Source organism: Suricata suricatta, chromosome 14, assembly GCF_006229205.1.
Source record: "Suricata suricatta isolate VVHF042 chromosome 14, meerkat_22Aug2017_6uvM2_HiC, whole genome shotgun sequence".
NCBI lineage: Eukaryota > Metazoa > Chordata > Mammalia > Carnivora > Herpestidae > Suricata > Suricata suricatta.
The window spans coordinates 47,239,556-47,263,102 of record NC_043713.1 but is presented as its reverse complement, the minus strand read 5'-3'; the positions used below and the strand labels follow the sequence as shown (position 1 = coordinate 47,263,102).

Sequence of the window (23,547 nt, the reverse complement as noted above, 5' to 3'; positions counted from 1 at the left end):
AATGCTGAGAATGAACTGAGGGTTGAAGGGGAAGGGGGAGGGGGGAAAAGAGGTGGTGGTGATGGTGGAGGGCACTTAAGGGGAAGAGCACTGGGTGTTGTATGGAAAACAATTTGACAATAAAATATTATGGAGAAAAAAAATAAGTCAATTAAATAAAAAGATAAGTTCATAAAAAGCCAAACTTGTAAAAATTATTATAATTCTATGTTAATTATACAGATAAAACTTGTGACAATAACGTAAAGAAAGCAAAGCTGTGTAGGAGCATGATTTTTCATGGTATTGAAACCAAGTTGGTATCAATTCAAACTAGAGCGTTATAAATGCAGGGTTATTAGTTATAATTCTCATGGTAACCACTATGAAAATAACAATAAGTTTATACAGAAGAGGAAATGTAGAAAAAAAATCACATGATACAGTAGAAAAAAATCAAACCCAAATGAAGGCAGTATTAGAGGAACTGAGAAACAACAACAACAACAACAACAAAATTGATACATAAAAACCCAGGAAAATCAGCAGAAGTAGTTCTTCCCTATTAGTAGTCGCTTTAAATATAAATGGATTAAACTTGCCAGTTTCTTTTAATACATTCTTTCAGTTAAAATACAGATACTGCCAGAATATATTAAAAGAAAGGAAAAAATGATCCATCTATATGATGCCTATAAGAGATTCACTCTAGATTCAAAGACAAAGTTTTCATCTCAAATTAGAAGCAAATAGTTGTCATAATTAAGATGGAAAAAAACTGTGCATAGATATGTAGATCAGAGGAAGGGTGGACATCAGGAATTCAGTGTTGTACACATCAGGTCTGAGATGTCAGTAGACACTCCAGTGAAGATATTGAGGAGGTTGGATATATGAGCCTGAAGTTCAGGGGAAAGATCCACACTGGAGATAAATATTTATAGTCATCATCACAGATTTGGTTTCCTGTTTTTGTTTCTGTTTTTGTTTGTTTGTTACTGATTTGTTACTTAAAGCTGTTGGAATAAATGAGATATAAAGAAAGGGTCTGTGTTGATAACAGTTCTAAAAACTGAGTTTTGGGTCATTGCAGCATAATTATTTGGGAAAAAAAGAGTAGGAATCAGTATAGGAAACAGAAATAGTGGTTGATAAGGTAGGAAAATCAGAAAAGCCAAATGACGAACAAGTTTTTTTTTTAAAGTATCAACTTTGTCAAAGACTTCTGTCTTTTCTTCCCAGGTCTGGTTTGAGACATTGTCTCACCTCATAATTGGTGTTTTCTCTTCAGAGGGTAGTTTATTATTAAATCCAAAGTCTCATCCACAAGAAACAATCATAATGGGATACACATGATGTGTGTGTGTGTGTGTGTGTGTGTGTGTGTGTGTGTGTGTGAGTGAGAGAGAGAGAGAGAGAGAGAGAGAGGAGAGACGGAGACAGAGAGAGAGAGACAGAGAGAGAGAGAGACAGACTATAGTCTAACACTGAAGAGTAGAACAGGAAAATCATGGACTCTAAAGCCAGTATTAGCTCTACCACCTCTACACTAGTTGTGTGGCCTTGGACAAATCACTTAACTTCTTTCAGCCCCAGATTCCTTGTGTGTGCAGTAAGGCTAACAATACTGTACATATCTTATAATCTGCTGTGAGAATTAAATGACTTTCTATATGTAATGTCATCATAAGAGTTCAAAAAAGTTCATTCCCAGGTCCTTTTTGACGTACGGGAATATGCCCATATCTCGATGTTTCTTCAACTGCTAAAATTGAATATCTTCCCCCACCAATTGGCTTTCCTTTCTCCGGATAATGGCTTTTATAAAGAAAAACTTATTTCAAATGCAGATATTTAGGAGGTAACGATTTGGCTTGTTCTATGAGTCCTCCTTTAGGAAAAGGAAATATTCCTTCAACAAAGTTGCTTTGATACTAAATGGATGGAAAATGAGAGGAGAAAAATTTAAGCAAGTCCATTTGAAGCAATGGAGATGAAAACAACTCTTTGAATATAAAGAAAATGTAGCTCCTAACTCAAGACTCTTTCCCCAACACCGTGATAGCTCTAATCCTTTATTCTTAACTCCCAACCATCGACAGACCTCTTTCCTTGTTACTCCTACTAGCACTTCTCCCCTACAAAACAAAATCCCATTTTAAAAGCACAAAACCTCCACAAGGAATTTATTTGCTATTTATGCTATTGTGATTTTTTAATTGGATTAAGTCATATTTCTATGGGGGAAAGGAGAAGGGTGGTGGGGTGGGAGGAAGGAAAAAGGCACTGCAGAACAGGGAGGAATGAAATAAAACCATCTGAAAGCCAGAGCCCTTCAAGAAAGTGAAAGTGGTTAATTTTTTAAGGCAATCTCTTCAATCTCTTTACCCTTGGTTTCTTCAGTATGCCTCCTTGCTTATACCATTTGGATTGAGTAATCAAGAAGAGTGGTATAGAAGAAGGTGCATTAAAAGTTTCATGATATGCTGTCAAATCACCAAAAGGGCAAGGGAGTCTTAGTTGTGTCACAAAAGATAAATAAGCTTCAAAAAGTACATGTAGTCTATAGCCGTACCTAGTACGGTTGGAGAACTCAAAACTAATAGTATTTATCAGCTTACTTGCATATCCTAACTGCTAACTCAAGCACATAGTTTCTATTTTGACCCTAATAACACATAGCTTTTTATTCATTTAGACTCAGAGAACTCCGATAGCCCTGAACAGTGTTCATTGAGATAATCTCTCCTGTCTCTGCCTTATCTCTATTATAAATCCAAAGTGTCTTTGGAGATGGATGAGTACCAAGTTATCTGATTTAGGTTGGCCATATAGGCATCTGGGGAATTTCTCCTGATAATACATTAAGAACAAAGAAGTCCCAAAAGTAGAGAGGACATACGCAAAGTTATGCTTCACCATACTTAATTTTTCTACCCAACGTTTATCACTATTCCCAAAATACCAAAGGATAAACAAAAGAGTGACCGACAGAAAGAAGAAACTTGGAAAGAAATTATAAAAATTGTGATTTGTCAAGATAACCATACTCCAGCAATATAAGAAAGCTACCTAATGACACATGCTGTGGATACCTAACGTGAGCTAGAGGAACACACTGGATCACCAATGTCAAGTAACATTATTATTACCAATCTCTCTGATAATTATCAAACTTTCTTGGTATGGTATCTGGACTCTAGTAAACACCCCTGAGGTGAATAAAGAGAGAAAGAAAAATGGGCAAGAGGAAAAACAGGGCAAATACCTGCTTCAAAGATAAAACATCTGAATGATACAGGAGTCTTGAAAGACTGCTTGAAAGAATCAAACTGCCTTACAGGCCAGGAGCAGGGCTTTGTTTCTGACAGTGCCCTGACTAGGTCCAAAATCCCACAGTGGTATCGTGTGATCATCTGGATGAGCTGAAACATTCAGCTGTACCATAGCAAAAGGACACCCATGCACATCAGGTCCCAAAAGCCACTATGCAACCAAAGAGAATGGAAGTTTGGGGTTTAAATTACCTAACCTGGGTGAGATTCGTTATTCCACTTTACTATGATATAAACTGTTTAGATACGTTTATTTAGTTTGCCTTCTTTAAAATTAAAAATGAAGAGTGATCATGTAAATGATGTTAAAATATCTCAGAAGTACTGCCTTAGCCACTCAGTTGTTTTCAACTGTAAAACACAAATATGTTTAACCATTGAAGAATAAGAAATCATTAGCAACTGTGTTGCCATGTGTCAGTCATGAAAATGCTCCTCTCAGACCTTTCCGTGTGAGAGCATAACTGACTGACAGCCTCAGATCCTGTCCCTCTGGATCCTCCACTGCATTGGCCCTGAGGCCACACTTCCAATGGACTGCTCCCAGCCAATCATGGCACAGCAGAGGCACTAAGGCAGGCCCATCCTGGCAATACACAGGACTCTTTGGTGACTGTGATTTCAGGATTCCCCATCAATCTGGCCAAATGTTTCTTGGCACTACACTGCAGTCTGAGACACTTCCTACACAATCCTCTATCCTTCCTCTCTTCTACACAATCTGAAGACCTTTCTCCATCTTCTCCTGCTGAACTAATGCACCTTGAAGGCCTGAAGGACTACAGGAAAAAAGATTTGCATTTCCACTATCAATCAGAATGTTTTAAAATTTTACAAGGGCACAGACACTTACTTATTTCTTTATTTTTATTGCAGTGTAGGTAACCTGTTAAGCAAAGCAGAGTCTGAAGATGAAAACGAAAATAAACCTGGAACAAAAATGTTTTGCATCTTAAAATTTGCATAAAACATAACCAGAGCATAAAGGGGCAGATGCAGCCTCAGTGCCCAGGTAAACATGCACTGTGCCTTCGGGGCCGGTCCCACAAATGCAATCTGCCCAAAGCTGGTCTTACTTGTGTTCCTAACTTGTCTGAAAATGTTTAGAGATTGTCATTTCTAGATCAGCACTTTTAGTTTGGGTTTTGGTGCCAAAAACACCTTTAATTTTGTGGTTTCCATTCATCTGCTATTGGCTTGACTGTTGATTCATGCAACCTCACCCAAAGAATAATAAATGGTTTGCCAGTTCTAGTGGAGTAAACCTAGATTAGAAGCTGTAGTTTGGTGGACCCTGCTCAGACGAGTCAAGTTCTGCCAGGTTGGTGGTTGACTTAACCTAAAATAAAGTGCAAGCATCTACTCACTTTCCAGATATGTCCAGGATTCTAGGAGTGGTTCAAAGCTGATTTGGATCCATGAAAGGTGTGGTTTTTCTGGGATTCACCTGGAACACAGAGATCCTAGAGTTATTCTTATTCTTTGTAACTACTGAACAAACCATTTAATGCCCCTGTAGTTTCATTTCCTAATGGATATAAATAATCCCTCCCTTTAAGATGGTTATGATGCTCTATATATTTGTAAAAAAAATGGCTTGAACTACTTAATTAGGAAAAGGGAAAGAAGTTCTCATATGTACCACTTTTAATATCAGGACAAAGAATTTAATCAAACCTTCAGGTTTAGTTCACTAGGTTTTCTCAACTTAATTGATCTTATGTATGCTAAAGTCTCTTGAATGAACATTTTATTGGCACATTTTATTTTATTTTTCAAGGGTGACTAGTATATCTTTGGCAGCAGTACCCAGCACTGTGGTAGATATTTAATAAATGCACATCAACTTGCAGGAACAGTATGGCATAATGAAGGAGTCATTGACTAAGAATCCTGAGACCACAGTTCAAGTTCCAGCTGTATTGCTAACGCACTGTAGAATCTTTCATGAATCACTAGGCTTTAGTTTTCTCTTCTGAGAATGAGAACATTGGTTTTGATCATCTCTTAAATAATATGCAGGTCTTTATAAATAAAAAACATATCACAAATTGTGAAGTTGTTGCTCATATGAGTTAGTCTAAGGAGAAGCTACTTTTTGAAAACAAGAAATACAGAAATAATTAAAAGTAAATTCTCTCATATTTTATTTTTCTCAAAATCTGTACTGCTTTTTAAAAAAAAATTGTGGTATAATTAAAAGAGTGCTAGACCCATGTTCTAAAAATGGGTTTGCAGGGCACCTGGGTGGCTCAGTTAGTTAAGCATCTGGCTCTTGGTTTCAACTCAAATTATGTCATTGACTAAGGGGTTCGTGGGTTCAAGCCCTGGGTTGGGCTCTACACTAACAGTGCAGAGCCTGTTTGAGATTCTCTGTCTCCCTCTCTTTCTGCCCCTCCCCAATTGTGGTGTCTCTGCTTCTCTCAAAATAAACGAATAAACTTAAAAAAAAAAACAGATTTGCTACTAACTGCTTTGGGAGATGTGGGCAACTTATCCCACATTTGTAGGATTCGGTTCTCTTTATCTGTAAAATCAGGGTGTTAGGTTAGATTAATTCTAGAGACCTTTCTTACTCAATCTAAAGCCTCTTCTAGTCCCAATAATCTATAGTTCTTCCAAGTGACATTTTTTAAATGTCTGCTTTTTTTTTCTTTATTACAGTGGTAATCCTGTTCATGCAAGTGTTTAAAGACTACTGAAATATATCAAGGAAAAATTTAAGACTCAAGGCTCCTGGTAGCTCAGTTTTACTGAGCATCTGACTCTTGATTTCGGCTCAGGTCATGATCCCAGGGTTGTGAGATCAAGCCCCATATCAGACTCTGCCCTGAGCATGCAGCCTGCTTGGGATTCTCTCTCTTTCTTCCTCTGTCCCTCGAGCTCTCTTTCTCTAAAATTAAGAACAACAACTACCAAAAAAAACCATAAGAGTCCATTATAATGCTATTCTTTAGAGATTATTCTTTAGTGTTACCAGTTTCTACATAATTTTTCAAAATTAAAAAATGTTTTAATGTTTATTTATTTTTGAGAGAGAGACAGAGCATGAGAAGGGGAGGGGCAGGAAGAAAGGGAGATGCAGAATCTGGAGCAGGCTCCAGGCTCTAAGCTGTCAGCACAGAGCCAACACAGGGCTTGAAATCTGTGAACCACAAGAATATGATGTGAGTCTAAGTCAGACACTTAACTGACTGAGCCACACAAGCACCCCCTAATTTTTCAAATTTTTGACTGATATTCTTACATAGATGTATTATTATTATAACTATTATTTTATAAAATGAAAGCATGTCATATATGCTTTTATGATATTTGCTTTTTCATTTAATAATACATAATGAACATCTTTCACTTTCAGATATATGTAGCTCTATCTCATTCTTTTTCCTAATTCTTTTCCACTGAATCAATGTATCTAATTTATTTCTCTCCTATTGATGAACATTTAAATTGTTTTAAAATTTTTATACTGAGCACACTGGACTATCTATAGGCATCTTTGTTCATCTATTTTGGTACAACTTTGAAAATATTTCATTAAGGTAAGTTCCTAAAAATGAAATTTCTGGATGAAATGGTACAGTTTCATATGTAGAGCCAACCTGCTCTCCTACAAAGTGTTAACAATTTACCTTCCCACAATGTACAAGATAAGAACACTAAGTGGTTCTAAGTGTGCTAATTCCAGTGTACCAGGTGCCGAGGATTGGGGAGGCATATTATCTGTTTTGGGCCTTGCCTCAAAATAAGTCTAAATTAGTGCTGACATAAAGGATATACCCTTAATTCAGACCTGGTGGATCTGCTGTCAGATGTTTCACATGTGGTCCCAGAAAGCAGAACTAGTGCCAATGTATAGAAATTATCATCAGATCAATTCTGGCTCCATAGCACAAAACTTTGTAGCATCAGAATTTTCCCATTAAAAAAGAAATGCATAACTTCCTAACCTAATAGTGAGTACCAAGTCACACTATTACAGATGGTGTTCAACTGAAGGTTGCATGACCGTTGTCAAATAAGTAATTAGATCTGATGACCTCTAACATTTCCTTCAGATTCTAAGGCTCAAGGACACCTAGATTTGAAGGATAGGAATTGGCGTTAAAATCTCCCACAGACACTTTACTGTCTAGATTCTTTTAGTCAGAATAGCAATTTTTATGTCTTCTCTATCCTCAATATTTGAATATTTCATTGGGTTAGTTTTTGTAATTTTAAGGAACTACCTCTTTCAAAGCTCAAGATTAATATTTCTATTTCCATTTAATTGTTCAACAAATATTTGTTGAGCCCCTACAACGTGCCAGGCACAGTACTAGCTGAGGATCCAGGAGTGAACAAAACAGACAATTCCAGCCCTCATGGAATTTATGGATTGTGTGCATAAACATTTGCTACATTTGTAGACAGCCATAAAACATTTATTTTAAATGACTATAAAATTAATCAGATAGGCTGTCCAGGAAATCTGAATATGTTCATTAACAAAATCAGAAAGGCGCCTGGGTGGCTCAGTCGATTAAATGTCCAACTTCGACTAAGGTCATGATCTCGTGATCTGTGTGTTTGAGCCCCACATGGGGCTCTGTGCTGACAGCTCAGAGCCTGGAGCCTGCTTCAGATTCTGTGTCTCCTTCTCTCTCTGCCCCTCCCCTTCTCGTGCTCTGTCTGTCTGTCTGTCTGTCTCTCTCTCTCTCTCTCTCTTTCTCTCTCAAAAATAAACATAAAAAAAGAAAATCAGAAACATGTGACTAATATTTTTAAATCATTTCTCACTGTTGATTATTTTCAGTAGACATAAAGAAGAACAAAAGGCAGAAATAATTACCTGAACATCTGAGGTAAAGGGAAGAGCCAAAATAATTATCTAATTCAAAAGCAAAACAAACAAAAACACATTTACTCTGATTGTCTAGGAAATTGCATCTGTGTTCACTTTTCACCTTTGGGTCTTAAAAGGGCCCAAATTCTAAGATTAGAAACCTCTGGATACTCTAAGAAGTTGATGACATCTCTGGCCCCAAGCCTAACTAACGTTAAATTTCATCTGTTGGAAAGGCTATAGAAACAAAAGAAAACAAGGAGAGAAAGTTCCACAGGATGGTTTGGGTTGAACTGTATGTGTTTATGAAGAAAAGTGCCAAGTAGACCACGTGTCAAGAGGAAAAACACTATAAAGAGATTTCCCAAAGAAACTTCTGTGCCAAAACTCTTAGGTAAAAATATCATTATCTCAGGTACATTCCTCTCCTGTCATGCATGCATGAGCAGAATGCTTCCTGTCGAAAGTTCATTCCAAAAATGAAATGTAGTCCCATGGCAAGCATAGCTTCCCATTAAGGCAGGACAGAGTAAACAAAATAATCCTCACTTTCAGTTACATTGCTTTATTTTAGGGAGGATCTAGAATGTTCAGGGAATAGGAATCCTTTGAGAAATTCTGGCCCTCTGAAATACAGCCAACCCAGTTAAACTGAGCCAAAGGTTTTTAAATGTGATTTTCAAAAAACTCAGCAAGAAAATTTTTATAGCTCAGGAGCTTAAGTTAAAAATCTGTCAACTACTTCTTTACAAGGTTCCCAACCTGCCATCAGAGCAAAGCATTACCTTATATTCTATGATCCAAATGTGTCCCTGATCATGTGTAACTAACTGCTAAAGCCATAGGAGCATATATGGTTTCTCTCCTACAACTTAAAGGTTAACCCACTTGATGTTTCATTTTCACTCTAGATATTAATTTTTTTTATCATGCTCAAAGAGAATTCAGTATCCTGATACAAAATGTACACTTTGACCTTTTTTAGGTTGCAACAAATTAAATAGCCAATCTTGGACCATTTTGACCTATTAAAACAGCAATTTCACATAGGTTCAACTCAAGCAAGGTCTCAGCTTTCCAGACTTCAATGTTTTTATCTATAACTTGAGGCCATTTAATAAGATGAGCTCAAAGAGCTCAGGTCTAATATTCTATGATTCTAAGAGTTGCAGGGTTAAGTTCATATACAGATACAACAGGGGAACATAAGCATTGGTGCCGTTTGCTATTGCTACAGAAGGAAAAAAAATAATTCGCTAAACAAGTATTTATGGAATACCTACTTTGGGCAAGGTTCTATTAAGTAGGTATTTTTCTGATATGCAAATGCTAGAGTCGATTAGGCTATTATGAAGAGAAAATTCTAAAATATTTGGGAATCGAATATAAAACACTCTAAAATTCTACAATATTAACTTTGTGTATGTCAAATGCTTAGTCATACTTACAGATTCTAAGAAGAATGCTTAATAATTACACTCATGATTTGATTCTCTCCCAATGCCCTCTAGAGCTCTGGACTGAGTCTGAATGAGAAGGAACAAGCTACACCACAAGAGTTTCACAACTTCTTTCGGGCACTCACTTCAGTATAAAAGGTAATTTATGGAGTCATAAATGTGCCAGATTCTCTAGAGTAGGTGCTCACTCTTATGAATAAGCAATAAATCCCTAAAAGTACAATAACTCTTTTAGGCAATCAATCATTCATTCCACAAACACTTCCTGGGTGATTATCATGTCAGGCACTGGGCTAAGATTTGAGAGACAGAAACAAACAGTCTCTCCCTTCAAGGAGCTCACTTCTATTGGACAAAACAGATAAATACTTGCACTACCTTGTGACAAGCATGTGCAACGTACTATAATGATATAACATGGCAGGAGAGGGGCATTAGGGCACTTAATTCACAAAGGAGGTGAGATCTAAATTAAAATTTGAAGACAGAAGGAGTTCACCATGTGGTGGGCATGGGGAGCGTGGGGTAGGCAATGGATACTAGAGACTAACTGGAGAGGATGTACAAAACATGAAGACTTGAGAAAATAGCCTATATTCAGAGAAAGGTAGGAACATCTAAAGAGTATACAGTGTGATACAAACATGTTAAAGGAAATAAGATTGGTAAGGTAGATTGGAGCTAGCTTTTTTAAGTCTTAAAGGCCAGCTAAAGAATATGAACTATTTTTACATGTAACATAAAACCACTGATGGGCCTTTGAGCAGGAGAGTAGTATAATCAAATTAGAAATTTTTCAAAAGATTATCAAATGACAGTGTGGATGATAGTTTGAGTAAGTTGGAGTCATCAGGATCCGCTAAAAAGCCATTTTACCAGTATTGAAAAGAGATGAGGAAACACTAAATTGAACAGAGTAAAACACTCTAAACAACCACTGACTAGCATCCAGCAACTTAAAATCATTCATGCGCACCAGTCAATCCTGAGCTCCATGTATTCACAAACTGATCAATTCAAAACTGCGTAATGCCCAAACAACTCTTATAACTGACTTTTTCCCCCCAACAAATTGGCCAGTTTTCATGGTACAGCACAGAGACAATTACCTGTACATTGATTGCCATAAAATCATTTATGTTGGTGAGACAAAAAGCTCATGGAAGGGTTTTCATGATAAAGTAGAGACCCCCAAATACTAATATCATACTTAAGTCCTCCTGCTTGAGTAGCACATTAACTCAACATGTTAATTCTTAATTTGCTATGTAGAAAGGAAACTAAAAGGATAATCTTACAATAGGAAAAAAAATTAGAGCTTATTTGAAATCCTTGAAGTAACTCTCTGCAGCAATGCCATCTTCCTATATTTTTGCTTAATATTAGGATTTATTTTCCTTATTTGCAACACAACTGTAAGAGACAGGTCACAAGCAAGCTATAGAGTATAGAAAGCTTGGGAGTTAACATTTGCTACAGATAATCTAAAAAAAATACATCATACACATGACAAAAATAAAATTTTATTCTCAAGTTCTAGATATCAAATAATTGGTTGGTGGAATTCTCATTCTACCTATTAGACAACTATTTAAGATGGAAGGACTGAGGTGGTCAAATGAAAAGAGTGAATTACTGCATCCTCACCAACAATGAGTCAAAGGAACATGTTTTCAATGGCCCAGTGCAAGCCTGAACGAATGAGAGTCACCCCTGGGGGACAAAGAATTATTCAGGTTATCTATTTCAACTTGATATATTTCAGTAATTGGAGGTAAGATGGCAGAGGAGTGGGGCAACCCTAAGCTTGCCTCCTCCTTCAAACACAGATAGATAAATATCAAAACATTCTGAACACCCACGAATCAACTTGACATGTTTCAGTAGTTTGCAGTTTTTGAGGTATGGGTTTATTTCATCTAAGCTGACAAGTTTACATGAGTAGAGTTGTTCATAACTCTCTATTATTATCCTTTTAATGTATGCAGGGTTCTTTAAGAATACCCCTTTTCTCATTCCCAACATTAGTAACATGTCTTTGTCCTTCTGATTATAGTTGTATTCATTTTACTGATCTTAAAAAAAGTCTTTAGTTTCATTGGTTTTCTCTCTTTTCTGCTTTTTATTTCATTGATTTCTTTTCTAATTTTTATTAATTCCTTCCTTATGCTAACTTAGGGTTTATTTTGCTAGTTTATTTGGTCTTCCGGTTTCTTAAGGTGGAAGCTTAGATTATTGATATGAGTCCTTTCTTCTTTCTAATATAAATATCTAAATACTATAATTTCCCTCTAATCTGTTTTAACTACATCTTACAAATATGTTTTATTTTCACTTTCAGTTTTCAAACTATTTCCTTATTATTTTTTTAACACTTATTCATTTTGAGAGACAGAGCATGAGCAGGAGAGGGGCAGAGAGAGAGGGAGATGCAGAATCTGAAGCAGGCTCCAGGCTCTGAGCTGTCAGCACAGAGGCTCGAACTCACAACCACAAGATCATGACCTGAGCTAAAGCCCAACACTCAACTGACTGAGCCACCCAGACACCCCTTGAAATATTTTCTAATTGCCTTAAGACTTTATTTGACCCAAGGATTACTTGGTATCATTAAATTTCCTAATATTCAGAGATTTTCCAGTCATCTTTCTATTATTGATCTTTATTGATTTCTACAGAGAACAGACTTTGTAGGATTTCAGTTATTTTACATTGATTCAGTCTTGTCTTATGAACCTGGATATGGTCTTTTTGGTGAATGTTCCTTATTCATTTGAGAAGAATATGTATTTGGGTGCCTGGGTAGCTCATCAATTCAGCATCAAATTCTTGGTTTCCACTGAGGTCATGATCTCATGGTTGGCGAGTTCAAGCCTCAAATCAGGCTCTATACTGACAGTGCAAAGCCTGCTTGGGATTCTCTCTCTCTCTCTCTCTCTCTGTCTCTCTGTCTCTCTGTCTCTCTCTCTCTCGGCCCCTCTCCTCCTCATGTACTTTCTTAAATAAATAAATAAATAAACAAACAAGCTTGGAAAGGAAGGAAGAAAAGAACAAGAAAGGAAGGAAGGGAGGAAGGAAAGAAAAGAAAGATAAAGAAAGGAAGGAAAAAAGGGAGGGAGGGGGCGCCTGGGTGGCTCAGTCGGTTAAGCCTCCGGCTTCGGCTCAGGTCAGATCTCACGTTCGTGGGTTCGAGCCCCACGTTGGGCTCTGTGCTAACAGCTAGTTCAGAGCCTGGAGCCTGCTTCCAGTTCTGTGTCTCCTTCTCTCTCTGCCCCTCCCCCTCTCATGCTCTGTCTCTCTCTGTATCAAAAATAAAAAATTAAAATAAAAAAATTAAAAAAAAAGGGAGGGAGGAAGGAAATGAAAGAAGGAAGGAAGGAAGGAAGGAAGGAAAAGAGAAAGAAAGAGAGAAAGAGAGAAAGAAAAAGAAAGAAAGAGATAAGGAGGGAGAAAGGAAGGAAATAAAAAAGAAAAGAATATGTACTCTAGGGTTATTGGATTAATATATTCTATAAAAGTCAGTTAGTTGATTGAGTCATTCAGTTCTTGTATAACTTTAATTAGAGTTTCTGTCTGTTTTATTACGAAAGGAAAGCATAGAATTTATCTACTTCTTTCAATAATGTCTATGTTTTCCTAAATGTATCTTGAAAGTCTGTTGTTAGGTATAAACATATTTAGGATTTTTGTTTTCTTAGTGAATTAATGCTTATCACTACATAATGTCCCACTTTATCCCTGGTAATTTTCTTACCCCTGAAATCTACTTTGTGTGATATTACTATAAACTTCTTCAGCTTTATTTTGATTAGTGTTTATATTATATGCTCTTCAACATTCTTTCACTTTTAACCTTCCTATATCATTGTATTTGAATTCAGTTTCTTGTAGATAGCAGATACTTGGGTGATGTCTTTTTACCCATTCTGATTATCTTTTCATTGGCGCATTTAGACATCTACATTTACGTTAAATAAAATTAATGACATGTTTCAATTTAGGCCCACCATTTTATTAGTTTATTCTCTCTTTGCTATGTTTTTTCCTTCCTCTGTTATTCTTTTCCTTCCTTCTTTTGGTTTTTTTTTTTTTAGTTCTTTTTAGGATTTTATTTTAATCAATCCAATACTTTTTGGTTTTGTTTTTATTTTTTTATTTCTCTTTGTATAGTTTGTGTTTTGGTTGCTGTATGTTTACAGTACACATACTAAAGTCATTCTCAGCCTAATTAGAAGCAATATTTTGCCACTTCAAATGCAGTGTAGAAATTTTTCCACAATATAAATCCCTTTACCCTCCTAACTTCATGCTGTAATTGTCTTGTGTATTACATCTGCATATATTGAAACCCCTATCAGACAATATTACAGCTTTTACTTTCAACTATCAAATATATTTTAAATAACTGAAATGGAGAAAAGTTGTCTATTAATATTTACCCAGATATTTGCCATTTATATTGCTGCTCCTCATCACCTCTGGGAATGCTCCAAACATCCCTCTGATATTATTTCCTTTCTGTGTTAAGAATTTTGATTTATAATTCTTTAAAAATAGGTCTGTTGGTGATATATTCTTTTAGTTTTCCTCATTTGAGACTATTTTTATTTAACCTTCATATCCTGAAGGATATTTTCACTGGATATAGAATACTAGTAGATAATTCTTTTCTTTCAGCACTTTAAAAATGCCCCATTTTCCTTTTGCCTGAACAATTTCTGATAAGAAGGGGCACTTGGGTGGCTCAATCAGTTACACACCTGACTTCAGCTCAGGTCATGATTCTCACAGTTCATGAGTTCAAGCCCCACATCAGGCTCTGTGCTGACAGCTCAGAGCCTGGAGCCCACTTTGGATTCTGTGTCTCCCCCTCTTTCTACCCTTCCCCTGCTCATACTCTGTCTCTCTCTCTCTCTCTCTCTCTCTCTCTCTCTCTCTCTTTCGCTCACTCAAAAATAAACATTTTTTAAAATTCTGATAAGAAAACTGTAGTTATTTGAATATTACATATTTTTTTATCTTGCTTCTTTTGAAATATTTTGTCCTTTTTAGTAGTTTAATTGTGATGTATCTAAACCTATATTTCTTTGGATTTGTCCTGATTAGTATTAACTAAATTTTTTGAATCTGTAGGTTTGACAACATGGATAAACCTTGAGGACACTATGCTAAGTGAAACAAGTCAGTCACAGAAAGACAAGTACTTCATGATTCTGTTTATTTTAATTCATAGAAATTCATAGTCAAATTCTTAAACTCAAAGAATGGAATGGCAGTTTCTAGGCTCTGGGCACAGGGAAACTGGGGAGTTACTAATCAAATCAACAGGCATAATGCATCTGTTAAGCAAGATAAATAAGCTCTAGAGATATGCTGTACAACATTGTAAGTATAGTCAACAATAATGTATTTTTGTATATTTTAAAACTTTCTTAAGTCTGTAGATCTCATGTTATGTGTTCTTACCACAATTAAACATTAAAAACAAAAACGAAATGTATGCTTTTACTTCTTTGAGCACATTTTGTCAGATAATTCCAACAGCTGTGACATATTAGCATCTATCAATGCTCATGCAAGTTGAGTTTTCCTGGTGTTCAGTTCTGTTCTGTGTGTGTGCCACCCAATAACCATTCTGAGACTTGGGCTGTGATCTACCCTTAGTTCAGTTCTCAGTCTTCGGTATGCTGTTTAGGATAAGATCCATGTATGCAGATCTCAAGAATGAGCCCAAGAGTTCACAAACAACTTTCAAGGTTTTAGGCTCAGGCTCCTACTTTCTTTATAATCCTCGTGGTATTTTTTCCATGATCTGGTAAGGAAGCTGGACTTCTCTCCACATTTCCTGAGACTGATCCCTCTGTGAGGCCAAGCAGCAGGATAACAGAGAGAGAAAGAGAAAAGAAAGCACAGACATTCACCTCACCCTTTTGGAACCACAACCCCTACAATCTGAGACAAATGTCCCTGTCCCCTAGTTGTAGGTGCTGAGGGCTCCAGCTGCTACTCTTCTTCTCGCTGCCCTTGACACCACAGCATGATTGCCTCCGGACTGGAGCACACGAGAATGGAAAAGAGATTCAAAAGAGGAGGAGGAAGAAAAGGAGCAGGATTTCCCCCTCTTTTGAGTGTTAACTGATCCCTTTTCTTTTCCTTAAGCCAGAACTAGAGGTTTTCTCCTGGAACTCACTCTGTCGGTGCCAATGCCTGCTTCTTGATTTGGGCTACCTCACATTCAAGCTAGAGTAACCTCTACCAGAGGATAAGAAATGGTAATCTCTTCCTATTCAATGGTGTTTTGAATTCCTTTCTTACACCACATGCCTACTACTGTTTACTTTTGAGAGTCCTCAAATGCAATCTGTCCAGGTTTTACAGCTGTATTCAGAAGGAGAAACAAGTAACTTAACGAGCATTTGCAAAGATTGTGCCTGCACCTTCAAAAGATTAAAATTGCTGTATTTCTTCCATTAAGCTGATGTTTGTTTTTGCCATTTGCCTCACTATAAGTAACCTATTTCAACCACATGTTATCAATTGACCCACAAGAGGTACTGTTTATTTTCAGAAATCAGAAGCATTCTTCCTTATAAATTCCAAAAATATTTAGTCATGTGCTTTCTACTTCCTCTTCTGTTTTCTATTTTACTAGGCTGAAAGACTATAAAACATTCAACTATATAAAAACAAAATTTGTATTTAAGACAAGAAATAAGAGTGTTGTGCTGCTTGATAGCTATTTGAATCGCAGCATGCCTGGAACATTTGATGATGCTATTTAAAGCAACAAACAACAGCAGACAGAGTCCCAACATCCCAAGACTAGCCAACTGAAAGTTCACTGACACAAATAAAAAACTATTTTTAAAAGACATCTGTACCACTATCTAATATTTTGAATCACTCCATAATCCTGAATCATTTAAAGAGATTTTTATATTTATGTGCGTAGTTTTTCAATTTACTTACATTTATTAAGTCTTAAGATTACCATAGTCTTTGATAAAATAAAAATTTCATGAAAGAAATATAGGCAGGAGCTACTTCTCCTAAAAGGCATATGCCTTGTATCCCCAAATAGAATGCTAACTCTTTGAGAACAGAAATAATATCTTTGTTAATACATGCTGTAGAGCTAAGTTTAATGTCAGGAAAATGGGAGTTGTCAAGGATAAAAAAAAAAACTATGCATCATAAGTCTAGACATTAAGGAAGACACATAAAGACAAACCACGCAGAAAGAGTTGATAGGATTAAAGTTCATATATCTCAAGTCACAGTAGAATTGTCTAAAAGTGGGGAGGAGAAGTTGAATGAAAATTACCTGTCTTAAGGATATATAATAGAAAAAGGAGAGTGATTCCAAATGAATATAACTGGATTTTTAGGTAATAAAGAAAACAAAATGTATGGTTGTTTTATCATATTAACTTGATGATTATAGTTAAATAGACCCTCTGTTCATAGACTTTTAGGAATTAGAAATAAAACATATTCTGACCATGTAAGCATTCCTTATCCAATAAAACTTTGATGGATAGCACAGATCTAAAATGAATCTGTACAAACTTTTCCTAATTATCCCTCTCATTTCACATGTGAAAGACAAATATAATTTAAAATGGAGACACCTTGGAGTGCCTGGGTGTCTCAGTCCCTTAAGCCTCCGACTTCTGTTCAGGTCATGATCTTGTGGTTTGTGAGTTTGAGCCCCACGTCAGGCTCTGCACAGTACCGAGCCTGGAGCCTGTTTCAGATTCCATATCTCCCTCTCTCTCTCTGTCATCCCCCCCTTGCTCATGCTCTCTCTTTCTCTCTCTCTCTCTTTCTCTCTCTCTCTCTCAAAAATAAACATTAAAAAATTTTTAATAAATAAAATGGATACATGAAATATACACTGTTTATTCCAATAGATATTTACAGAAAGATAATTTTTTTAATGCTAAAAGGGGTAGGATGGGTTTCCATCAGTCACTTAAATTGAAGGTAGGAAAGTGATCACAGCAAGAATGAACATGGAAAGCCCACAAATAACTTAAGAAGTTTGGATAACAACTTACTAATTTAAGATTTTTAGAATGAGTTGGCTACCTGATCCATAGATGGGAAGCTAAGACTTAGTAAAGGGACTATCTGTTTATAAGCAGACTGTTTCCAGAAAAAACAAAATACACAGATTCCTCTTTGTAAAGTTAATGAAAACATCTGCTTCCACACCAACCCAGTTATTACAGTTCAGCCATTTAATTTTAGGATTTCCTCAGTACCCAAGATGGTGCTCTACATATTATAAATTCTCATTATAAAAGAATCAACTTTATTACTCTGTAATCATATTGTATATATTAGTTGATTTTATTCAGTTTAAAACATTTCAACAGGTTTTCTCCAAACTACATGAAGAATAGAATATGAAGATTATAATTGACTGCCAATCCTAAATATACTATTTTACTTGCCTTAATCACCAACATAGTGCCTTTGAATATTATGGGAATTCAGTAAATATCTGGAGGATAAAAATACAAATGAATGTATTAGCTGGACCCTAACCCCTAATGAAGGAAAGGAATTGGCCCATCTTTCTTGTGACTCCCTGCACCAGACTTTCAGAGCCAACATGCCCACAATCAAAGAGCACCATCTGAATGAAGCTTCACAATTGCTCTCTCATTACCACTGGGCTCCTGGCATCCAGCACATCTTAACGTCCTAGTGTTAAGGAATGCATGCTGAGCCTCTGCCGGCACAGGCATGTCATAGTGATGCTTCTAAAACAAACCGGAGCTCAGATTTGTTTCAAGTCTTCACTTGCTTTTGATGGAAGGTGTGCTGGCAGCTGTTGTCATCATTAGCCTTGTGGCAATACTTTTTCCCTTAAGTGTCTTATGTCTCATAGGAAAGCTAAAAGCTTGTTAAATAGGGAGGGACTTTGGAATATGTGCCAATGTCAAACAGTAAAGTTTTTATTTTTCTCCTGTTGTAACAGCTTTAAAGGTCTGAATATCCATATCTTGGTCTCTACCACTACTCAGGATTTTAAGTTAGATAATGGGGTGAGAACAGAAAGATCTCAATTCCATCTCCACCCTTTTTGATCTTTACCAGAGAACTAGTAAATGAAAGATACAGAGCCTGGTAGGCACCCCAGTGTAGAATTCTCCTATAATCTTGGTGTTTATGGGATGAGTGAGCTGTCCATTCATGGTTTTATAACACAGAGAGTCAAGATATCTGAATCCATATGAACAACCCAGTACTGTCTTCAGTGGCATTAACATCTCCCTGACAGTTGACCCCAGTGGCACATTTAGAAATCCACAATAACTAATGTTCATTGAGTACTTACTATGTGCCAGAAAATATCATTAGTGCTTACATCATAAAATTTTCACAAAACACTTTGAGGTGTTGCATTCTTATCTCCATTTTACGGATGAGAAAATCTAGGATCGAGGAGGTATGGAACTTGCTCACATTTTTACCCATATAAAGTAGCCTTTAAGGCAAGAACTATTATCAGCTTCATATTTGTATCCCCCATAATACCTAGAACAATGCCACATACATACAAACTTCTTAATAAAAGTTTATTGGGCAAATGAAAGGCCCCACAGTTCCAAAATGGCTGTGTATTTCTCCCTCCCTCCCTCTCTTTCAATCTGGAAGTTTCCAATTTTTTCATATCATAGGATAAGTTTAAGTTCTAGAACCCACATACTTGTTTGCCAAATTTCCCAGGATCCCTTCTTCTAATCCCAAAAGGTACAAAAAGCAGCCAAAAGCAGCAGCTGCTTAATAGGTGAACTTCAACACCACAAAACAGGCTGAGACAGGCCATTAAGGATACAGAATCCATTTGAAATTGCAAGTGAAATTTTGGGAAGTAGAACGTATTTATCAGAGTTGGAATTTGGCCAGGATTCTAAGGAAAACACCAATTACATTTTTTATAATATAAAGCAGCACATAAATACCGTTTAACTGAATTGCTGTCTGAGGTATGAATTTCAGAGATCCACAGATGGGACACATCATCCCTGGACAAATTCTTCCATTGAGAAGCATTCTTTATACTTTCATAATAACCTCTCATATAACAAAGAAAACCTCTTCTCAGGTTAGTGGCAAAAGTGAATCCTGGTTAACTGAGTTGAAGAAAGTAAGAGGTCTCTCCAACAGTTCAATCTATTGTGCACATTAATTCAGTAGATAGCTCCCTTTTGCAAAGCGTCTCTGTAGTCTCTGATATCTCAATGAAGAAGACACCCCCAAGAAAGTGGATTTCATCAAAATGGAAACCTTCTCAGACAGCACCTTTCTGTCCAAGATAGTTTAGGTGTGATCTTGCTTGACATGAAAGTGAAGGAATGCATTAGGTAACTTTCCAAGGTCTCTAATCACCTTCCAGATAGAAATTATATTAAAGGATATAAATCAAAACATAACATATAAATAAGAAAAAGGGATCTTATAGATATAAGAGATATACCAACTAAGGACAATGTATATACCTTGTTTGAAATCTAACTCAAATAAAGCAACTTTAAAAAAAGTAATTAAAGAAATTGAACATCAATTGAATATTTGATATTAAGTAATTTCTCCCTCATTTTAAGTGCAATAAGTACATTTCAGAGATACATACTGTAATATTTGTAAATGATATTATGTAATGCCTAGCATTGGCTTCAACATGATACAAGGTAGGGAGAAATTGGAGAAGGTAAATATGATACAAGATTGTCCATAGTTTTGATAATTACTAAAGCTCAGTTATGGGTACATGAAGTTTTATTATACTATTTTCTTCCACCTTTGCATGTTGAAATTTTCCATAATAAAAAAAATTCTAATAAATTGAATGACTATTCACAATAGGTTTCAGCATAGACGGAATGAGTCATGACTCAAGTGCAATTTCTGGTAACAACTTTCCTTTAAAAAATGCAAGAATACAAATGAATGACAGTGGCATTTTTATAGCAATAATGTGAACTTTTGCTAATTTATAAATAAATTTTCTAAAACTTAAAAAAATTAAAAACACAAACCCTAACACTATTGTTTACTTTAAATTTGTTTCCATTTTTCCAATAAAAAAAAGTTTTATAAAAAGGGAATCCTAAATCAAGCAAATCACATTATTTTTCTAAACTCCAACTGAAATGAACCTAATCAAATAATGTTTTATTGACTAACATAAGGCTAAAACACTTTTGGTGGTTTTTTTTTTTTATCACTTTTGTTTTTAAATGTGTAACAACCTACTTCATTATGGGTTTGTAAACATTCAAATGAAATTTACTGAGTTCCTATTGCTCTCATTAACATGCTAAAAGATACTGTGAATACCAGTAGGAAATGGCATCTATTCACCTTTGAGAACTTGTAGCCAAATTTGAAAGATGAGATTTACATGGGAACATAATAATAATTAGAGCATAACAAGTCTGTATACTAAATAAATTAAAGTGCACTGCTAATCAAACCTATAGTTTTTCTTAATGATCTCTGAACATAACTGAATCCAGGGCCGCCTAGGTGGCTCAGCTGGTTAAGCATCCAACTTCCGTTCAGGTCATCATCTTGCAGTTCATAAGTTCAAGCCCCATGTCAGGCTCTGTGCTGATAGCTCAGGGCCTGGACAGTGCTTTGGATTCTGTATCTCCCTCCCTCTCTCTCTCTCTCTCTCTCTCTCTCTCTCTCTCTCTTTCTCTCTCTCTCTCAAAAATAAGAAAATAAAAAAACATTAAAAAACTTGACCCCAACCAATTTATCATTCAGTCCAAATTCTTACATCTCTCAATTTACTTCATTTATAATTATTATCATTTTATTACTGCTTCAATTTTGTTTTAAAGAGTCTGTTGTTGCCTGAAGTCCTTTAAACATATATGCGGGCAGACTGTGGATTGATTCCACATGATCCTCTCTGCTAGGATTCACACTTTGTCTAATACCCTCTCCTTGTGTGTGGATTTCTAGAATATAACAAAGATAATGGAATGTCCTGTCACTCCTGTGGTTATGTTGTGCTATGTACCACTCTGTCTTACTAGCAAACTTACTCTAGAGACTCTCCCTACTAGCTTTATGCATTAAACAACTATGTTGGGAAAGCCTGTGTGACAAGAAGCCTTGAGGACCTATAGACAGCTGCTAGGAGTTAAAGGTGGCTTCCAACTGACAGTCTGCAAGAAGCCAGAGCCCTCAGTCCTATAGTTACAAAGAAATTAATCCAGCCAACTACTTGGGTGTCTTGAAAACAGATTCTTCCCCAGTCAAGCCTCCAGATAAGAATGTAGCCCAGCCACCCAGGTGCCCCAACAGAAGAAATTTTAAAAGAGTTCACTTGACGGGGCACCTGGGTGACTCAGTTGGTTAAGCGGCCAACTTCGGCTCAGGTCACAATCTTGTGGTTCACGGGTTCAATCCCCCCCATCGGTCTCTGTGCTGACAGCTCAAAGCCTGTAGCCTGCTTCAGATTCTGTGTCTCCTTCTCTCTCAGCCCCTACCCTGCTCACACTCTGTCCTCTGGCTCTCAAAAATAAATAAATGTTTAAAAAAAAAAAAAAGAGTTCACTTGAATCCTGTTATGCCTTGTTAAAAAAAAATACAAAGCCATATTTGCTTGACTAAACTGAGAATGTCTTTTAAAAGGATGTCTAGGGGCACCTGGGTGTTTCAGTCGGTTAAGTGTCAGACTTCAGCTCAGGTCATGATCTCATGGTCTGTGGATTCAAGCCCCATGTCGGGCTCTGTGCTGACAGCTCAGAGTCTGGAGCCTGCTTCATAATCTATGTCTCCCTCTCTCTCTGTTCCTCCCTGCTCCAACTCTGTCTCTCTCTCTCTCTTAAAAATAAAGATTTTTTTAAGAAAAAATTTTAATAATAAAAAATAAATAAAAATGACTTCTATTCCACCTTAAGAAGAACAGTTTTTTTCAGATTTAGTCAGATTTTTAGGCAGACACAGTTATTCCAGAGAAAGTAATCTAGGAGAATTGGTGTGTGCTATATCTTGAGTACAAAAGAAAAATGGACAGTATATATCCATTAATCTCAAATTTGAAAGCAACATTGTACTCCTGGGATACTTAATCATTATTTATTAACCTCTTTGTATTGTTGGATTTGGTTTGCTAAAACTTTAAGAATTTTTGAATCTATGTCAATGAAGGATATTGGTCTCCAGTTTTTTATTATGTCTTTGTGTGATTTTTGTATCTGAATAATTCTGGCCTCATAGAATAAACTGGAAAATATTCCCTCTGCTTCAATTTTCAATTTTTCTATATTGTTATTGATATTTTTCTACTTTTTCCATCAATATGAAGAGAGCATTGAGGTTTCTGGCTAAAATTATGGGCTTGTCAGTTCTATCAGTTCTATGAGCTTTTGTTTCATGTGTTTTCAAGTGTTGTTAAATGTTTAAATATTTAGGATTTTTATCTACCCTTGATAATAGCTCTCTTTATCTTTATGAAATGGCTCTCTTTATCCCTGGTAATATTCTCTTCTCTGAGATCTACTTTACTTAATACCATTATAGCCACTATATCTTGTTTTTGGTTAGTGCTAATATTTACATCTTTTCCTATTCTTTCATTTTTTATCTTTTTTGTGTCTTTATATCTAAAGTAGGCTTCTCGTTGACCATTTACATTTAATGTGACTATTAATTTGATTGGGTTTAACTATCGGTTAACAACTATTTGTTGTTTTATTTATATTTGCCCCGCCTGCTATCAGTACCACTTTTCTTCTTTTTCTGCCTTTTATAATTCTTTTCTCTCGTCCTTTTTTTTGAAATTTTATTTTATTTTATTTTTTTACTTTATAAAGTTTCATATTTTTTTAACATATGCAATTATTTTCCGTCATTTACAATACAGTAGTTACAATGACACTCCAAACAGAAAAGCAAAGTAAAAAACCAAAAC

General features: G+C 36.0%; 1 long non-coding RNA gene across 1 annotated transcript in view; it reads right to left on the bottom strand.

Moving 5' to 3' along the window:
• Positions 1-4,193: 4,193 nt before the first annotated feature.
• The window catches only part of LOC115278253, a 68,314-nt gene continuing 48,960 nt past the window's right edge, over positions 4,194-23,547 (bottom strand). Inside the window, exons 2-3 of the long non-coding RNA XR_003902780.1 lie at positions 4,682-4,761; positions 4,194-4,243 (exon numbers count right to left, since the gene is read on the bottom strand). This is a non-coding gene — a long non-coding RNA (uncharacterized LOC115278253). The remainder of the gene's footprint in view (positions 4,244-4,681; positions 4,762-23,547) is intronic.